Below are 6,941 nucleotides of genomic sequence, written 5' to 3'. Positions count from 1 at the left end.
TATATCTTTTCATACCGAAGCCCTCACAGAACTGCAACAATGTATAAAACCTATTGTAATATATGTTACTGCAGTGTCACATGAGAGGGTTCATAGGGCATCGCTTTGCATCACTTGTATTATTTTTGGTTTTCAGGTTTTTTTTACGGCTCTGGGGAATCCTCAGCTCTGTGCCCCGCAGAGCCAAGTCTATCAAACAGTAATAAAGGTTTGGATCTTTTCATTTGGCCTTGGTTAAATGGGCTACTAGTATTATGCAGTCACAGCAGCAATAATATTTTAGAATTATTATTTTTCCTCCAGAGGGGCAGCTCATACCAAAGAGGGCAAATGGGATGTTGCTCGGTGAAGTTAAGCCTGGCCTTGTGCGTGTGCTTGACTTTATACATCCACCTGTGGGTGAGGATACATGCATACTCATTTGAAACATAATGGGATGGGAGGAGAGGTAGAAATGAACAAACATGATTAGTTGTTGCTCTTTGTGTTGTTACTGAATGATTTGTGAGAGCACATTGCACTGAACACATACATCACTCAGGAGTGTTGATGTCTTTGTTTCTGTGTTCATTAGACGAATAGAAGCATTACTAAATGCAACTGATGATGAAGAGTAAAATTGTTGCTATAATAAACTTGGATAACTGGAATGAGTGGCTATAATAATTGGCTAATTGACTGTATCCTAGTGGTGGAAGTGTACGCTCACAATCTGACAATCTGGTACTGAAGTTTAAAATGTGTATCTCTCTCTTTTGTCAAAGTCGCCCATCTCTGACCTGTGTGGAAAAACTGTTAACACACTTAAAAAATACAAGAGCAGAAATGTGTCTTCAGCCCACAGGGCACAGCTCCATACAAAGTCTTTTATAACTTCAAAGGATTAGCTCCAGGTCTCGTAGGTTCATATCTGCTCTAATGAGGCCCAGAAATGTACCTGTGATGCTACACACATCTGTAAACAAGAAATGTTCTCCTTCACACATTTTCAGAGAGCGACAAGTAATAAAAAAAAACAGGGTCAACTTTTATATTAACACATGATGAGAAGTTCACAGGGCTGACAGAAGCACACTGCTTTCCATAATGACTCATTATATCAGACATAATAAATGTTTGAGCTTTTCCAGGCCATTTCCCCCATGAATAAAATTTACCGTTGCCTATTAGAGTGCAGAAAATCTTTCACAGAGTCATCGGTCCAAAAGATTGCACCCATATACTCATTACCTCAGCGTGGGCCCGCTGGTGTGTCCGGAAAATCTTTTCACAACCTTTAATGCAGTGTAACAATCGTATTAATAAAAAAAATATGCTCACACACTGTAATGAATAGATAAATTAGTGCTACATTTCAGTTTCAGATATTTATTCATAACAATGCTTTCCTCTTCCTGTGAATTTATTTTCATTTTCATTTCACTTATTTTTATTTTTTTGTATTACATATGGATCGGTGAGTTTACCATTATCGCTATCTGTTCAACCAATTGAAATGGTCAGTATTCATAACTATACTCGGACTCGGCTTAAACCGGGAGTGGCTGTTACTACTTGGAAGATATTAATTTAAGCCTAAAATTAATATAGGTTGATCAGAAGTTGCTATATTAGAAAACAGTTCCCTAAACAGCTTCAGAGAAATGTTTCTGATCAGGAATAAGTAAACAAGAATTGCTCTATTTACACATTTACCTGAGATTATATTCATATTCGTACAAAGTACCCGATTCTCCTTCAAACCCACTTATTAAGCCTTGAAGTAAAGCAATCATTTATGCTTCACTATCCCTTTCAAAGTGTTAGGCTGTTTCACTTTACTTGCTGTGATAATTGGTCAGTCAACAAGACAGTACCGATGTTCAGCCCTTTTTTTTTGCCTTTATTTGATGGTGATTGAGTAACAGACGAAATGTCTGTGGCTGGAAGCAAACTGTGATGTTGCAGTTATGTTATCATATGTATGTATCAGAAACTGTTTTATGTTATCTTTTACTTGATTGCTGCCACATCAGTGTAACTTTCCCATACTGATCAATACCTACAGTACCTACCTTTTACTCCTTCTGTCTCTTCATGTGAACACTTGTTCAGTCTTATTTTGAAGGCTGTGATCTGTGTTGATTTGAGAGGGAAAGATGCAGTGTGCACAGCATCTCATTCAGGTTGATGTTGGGTTGGAAGGTTGCGGGGGTCACATCCACACAGTCAAACCCCAGTCCTCCAACCACCAGAGCCTTTGTCATGAGGTAACTAATACCTGAGCCTGAGGCCATGGCTCCATGCTGGCAGATGGTGGCTTAGAGGAGGAACTGCTGGTTCAAGGGGCCAAATATCCAACCTCCCTTAATCCAGTCAGCTCAGTGCCTCCGCTACTCTCTTCTTCCTGCTGTTTTTTGCTGATCAGATTGTGTTATCTCCTCTTTCTCCTCAGTTCCCCAAATGCTATTCATTAAAACCTGTTTTTGTCTTTACAAGGACACATTCTAGTTCTCACCTCCTGAATTAATTATATATCTTTCTGACATCTGTCCATCCATCTATCTATGCCTCTACACTGTATATTCAATCTCTATGAAGCCTTTCTCCTTCCTTTGTCTTTATTTGACCTTTCTCAGATCTCATCCCCCCATGGACTCTTCAGTGTGACCTGAGAACAGCTGTTTGAAACTCCTGAATGCAAAAGTTGTAATGTAATGGCGCAATGGAAACACTGGCGAATAAATGATGAAATACGTAGATGAAGCATGTGATTTAAATGTCCCTCTTCAATTGAAGAGCTGAAAACATTACATTTGTGGAGAGCAATGAGGAGACCGTAACCTTTCTCACATTAACACATGACACACACAGAGATGGTTTCTTATTGTTTGAGGTAGAGATGCAATATCTAGATCAATATCAGTTCAAATAAAACTGATCAAAAGCAGATTCTTTCTATATTAAACTCTTCTGTGTTCACTGCTGTCTGCTGGTGTTGCAGCGCTGCTCTCCTTTACGACAGCTAGACTCTAGAGAGCAGCATTTCTCTGCATGTGCAAGAGTGAATGTGTGAATGTGAAATAATGTTTGATCCAAGACCTCCATTATTTGCATAAAGTAGCTCATTAAAAAAATAAGGTGAATCAGTGACTTGTGACTTCACTTGTACTTGAGCCTTTTGACTTGAAAATACTTGATACCTTTTCCAAAGTGCCAAGATTAAAAAGTATGTTGTGTGACACTAATCAATGAATTTCTCTCAATCATCTAATGCTCTTCATTCCCAAGTCGACACTTGTTTTTCCAGATCCACTTTGTTTTAATCAATCCGACGTCATCCAATCAGGTTGCAGGAGAGAACCTTGACGAACGTTACTGAGCATCAGTTGGAGAAAATTATACTGAAGATTATTTTGTTTCTTTCATTCTCTAGAATAGAATTACATTTACTGAAGAGTGCATTATTACTTGTTTAAGACTTAATTGTGAATTGCAAAACAATGACTTGGTTCCACCTCTGGTAGCTCTTTGTTTCAGTGTGTCAGATATGTTCATATTTAATCAACACTTAAAAGAAGAGTATTGGATCAGACTCGTTACTCTCAGATACACAATACTGAATTACAACCTTTACCAGGTTTGGCACCCGACTGGATAATTAGATGCCACAAACTGTTTCTCCACACACCAAACTCTTACGTGGATTCATTTACTTTCTATCTTTGCCAAATTTCTGCGAATATGGGTAAAATTTGTGTCATGTTTGTACAGAAACTTGACAAAAACTCATGGTGATCCATCCACTAGTTATTCAGAAACGTCTCTCAGAAACATAATGTCAACCTCATGGTGGCACTAGAGGAAAGGTCAGAGGCTGAGAGGATTCATCCTGTGTGGAGCAGGAATGTCTCTACGCAGTTTCATGTCAATCCATCCCATAGCTGGTGAGAAATTTCAGTCTGGACCAAAGTGGAGGATCAACTCATCCACACTGCATGGCTGAAATCTTTTTATTCCTCTGTTCCCCTTTGTTTGTGAGCTTGTTCTTCGCCCCACTGTGCCCCCTTTCTCGCCCTTTAGGTGGTGATGGATGATCCTGCTATCCAGGTGATATTTATAAGAGTTTGTGTCTCTCTCTCCCGCCCTCTGTATGTGTCTGTCTTTCTGTCTATAACTTGGCATTTCTATATACCCCGCCAGGTCTGTGTATGTACACACAGGAAAAATGGCTCCATCTTAAAGCCGCAGCAGCATCCACCTTGAAGTCCGACAGGAGGCCGGTAATGATGCTCACTGTACATCCAACCCACCCCATCATCCCTCTCAGTCCTTCTTCACTTCTTTTATTGCTACCACTACCCCCATCTATCCCTCTCATATCCTCCTCTTTCTCCTCTCCTCCTCCTCTTCTGTCAGTCGTGATGGATAAGGTCTTGTGATTGCCTTGTCAGACCTCAGGAGCATCTGCCCCCTTGGGACTGTGGTGTTTTTGTGTATTGTGTGCGCATGTATCTCCATGTCTCTCTCTGTGTGTGTGTGTGTGTGTGTGTGTGTGTGTGTGTGTGTGTGTGTGTGTGTTGTCCCTGGCCCCCAGAGTTGATTGGATTGGATTGCATTTACAGGCAGAAGGGCCGGATGGATGAACAAAGCACCGTCAGTCAGGCCAAGCCCTCCATCCCCGCCCAGCTCAGACATACGCTGTGTGTGTGTGTGTGTGTGTGTGTGTGTGTGTGTGTGTGTGTGTGTGTGTGTGTGTGTGTTTGTAGGTACCATGTCCTTTGTCTTTTTCACTAAAATCCAGATAAGCACTTTTTTATTTTGCACACTCCGGATAAACTAACACGTTCCAACCTGGTGATTGCCTACATTTTTTTTTCCAACCAAAGGCCCCTCTCAGTCTCTCATAATTGATTTGTATTGACTTATAAATGTCATTGACAATGATCTTTGTTAAATAGGTCCGTTTACATTTTACTTCAGTAAGCAGAAAGTAAAATGAACACAGTTGTGACCAGACAAGTTAAATGCTTCTGCCGTTAAGCGCAGTCAGTTACCTATTTTCTTCAAACTATATATCCTATAGAAAGAAAATGTTGCTGTGACTGAAGGCCGAGCTGCTCCAAGTGCCACTGTAAACTATTGTTCAGGTTACAATACTTAACACACCACTAAGACAGTTCATATCAACACTAATTTGCTACAGCAAATATATTTAATGTCACACATGAAGTCGTTTTTTTCTCACGTGTGTTTGCTGTCATTTTATGTAGCAGCTCTTATCACGCTGATTTAAACCTATAAAAAGTGGGTTCCACATCATATTGACAGCTGAGTCCTGCTCGTTAATGAGTCTGCCGGACGTACGGGCAGGACCTCGATACTGACCCCAATCCCTACTGCAAATGACGTCACCAGCAGAAGATGGCAGCGGCCATATTTGGGATATTTTGGATTCATTTTTGTGCAGTGGGAGGAAGCGATGTGTCTTCCATTTTCATACTGCATGCAGTCTATAGTTCGCACTCTGTTGTGAACCTGTAAAGTGTGGAGGCCATGTTGTTAGAAATGTTGGATCACATGTCTGTATCTCATCATAGTTTTTATATGTATATTTATATTTGCTGCATATAATTTTTTGAAATTGGACTACAGATGAGATGAATTTGGTTTGTTGAGTTATTGTTTCTGATTCAACTCTCGGTGGTGTTTGGGTTAGAATGAGTAACTGGCTGCGGAGTAATTAGTGCTTCGATTCTGCTTTTCCTGACCTTTGTGCTTTGCTCTCTGTGTTTTAATTTATTTCAACTTGCTTTGCATCTGAAATCGACTTGAAAGTTGGCATGAGTGATAACCAGCTTAAGCTCCAGTCTGGAGAGTCGCTGTTTGAAGCAGCTGCTCATCACAGCGCCGGCTCTCTTACGCTGCCGTTCAGTTCTGGCTGATTAATTGTTTTAAGTTTCTGACGTCCAAATTCTGCAGTAAAAAGGCTCCGTCCCAGATGCTCCCACTAAAGAACAAACAGTAAATGTAAATATGTGAAACTGAATTAAGAAAGAAGCCAATTGTTTGTTGAGAATTCAGACTGTAGCACAGGAATGAGGGGATTTGGTGACTTTCATTTTAATGTGCACGTCTTCATTTAGACACCACAGCTGGGAAGGATACAGATTTAATGATATAATGATTGCCACAGGCTGCACTGTTGGATTTTAAAACTTATTTTGCCGTTGAAGTCCTCAAAGTCTGTCTCATGCCAAAGTGTGTAATACATATGCCGGACCACCATGTGTTCATGCTGCAGTTAAGTTAGCGATTAATAAAAATGCAACGGATTAAACTCAAGAGTTGTATTTTGGTTAGGGAAAGATTGTACCTGACAGAATCAACGTTTGGTTTTGGTTTCACATCGCACATGAACAGCAGCCTCCTGTGTTTGTTTGAGCCATCCTTCTACCCCAACCCCTCCAAATAGTAAATATCATCACAGTTTGGGTTAAAATAACACATTAAGTACATTATGTGACACAAGTAGCGTTGCCATAACTGAGAGCTTGAAACAGTCCACCAGTAGTAGCACGACCACAGACTGAGAAAGCCTAATGATGTTGTGTTGACCCTGACCTCCTCGTGGACTTTGTGGACCCCATAAAGACATCACACAACTTCCTTCTTTACTCCAAGTTATGCTGGGACTACAGTTTTTATTTAATGACACAGCAGATTAACAGTCATCCAAAAAATGTTTGAATTCCTGAAGATGACTGAAATATTGCAATTTTACTTCTATTGCTTTCTCGTGTCTAAAAAGAAACAAATCTTGTAGAGATAATGAAAAACAAATACAAAGATTAAATGGAAACCAAGCACAGCTGATTTCCAATCCATCCCGTCACTGTGTCACTGAGCCTCCCCCGCTGCTGTTAGCTTGTGCACAGACGTGACATCTGTATAATTATCTC

This window comes from Dicentrarchus labrax, unplaced genomic scaffold, assembly GCF_905237075.1.
Source record: "Dicentrarchus labrax unplaced genomic scaffold, dlabrax2021, whole genome shotgun sequence".
In the NCBI taxonomy this organism is placed as follows: domain Eukaryota; kingdom Metazoa; phylum Chordata; class Actinopteri; family Moronidae; genus Dicentrarchus; species Dicentrarchus labrax.
The sequence above is the reverse complement of the archived record's forward strand: the minus strand, read 5'-3'. Positions refer to the sequence as shown.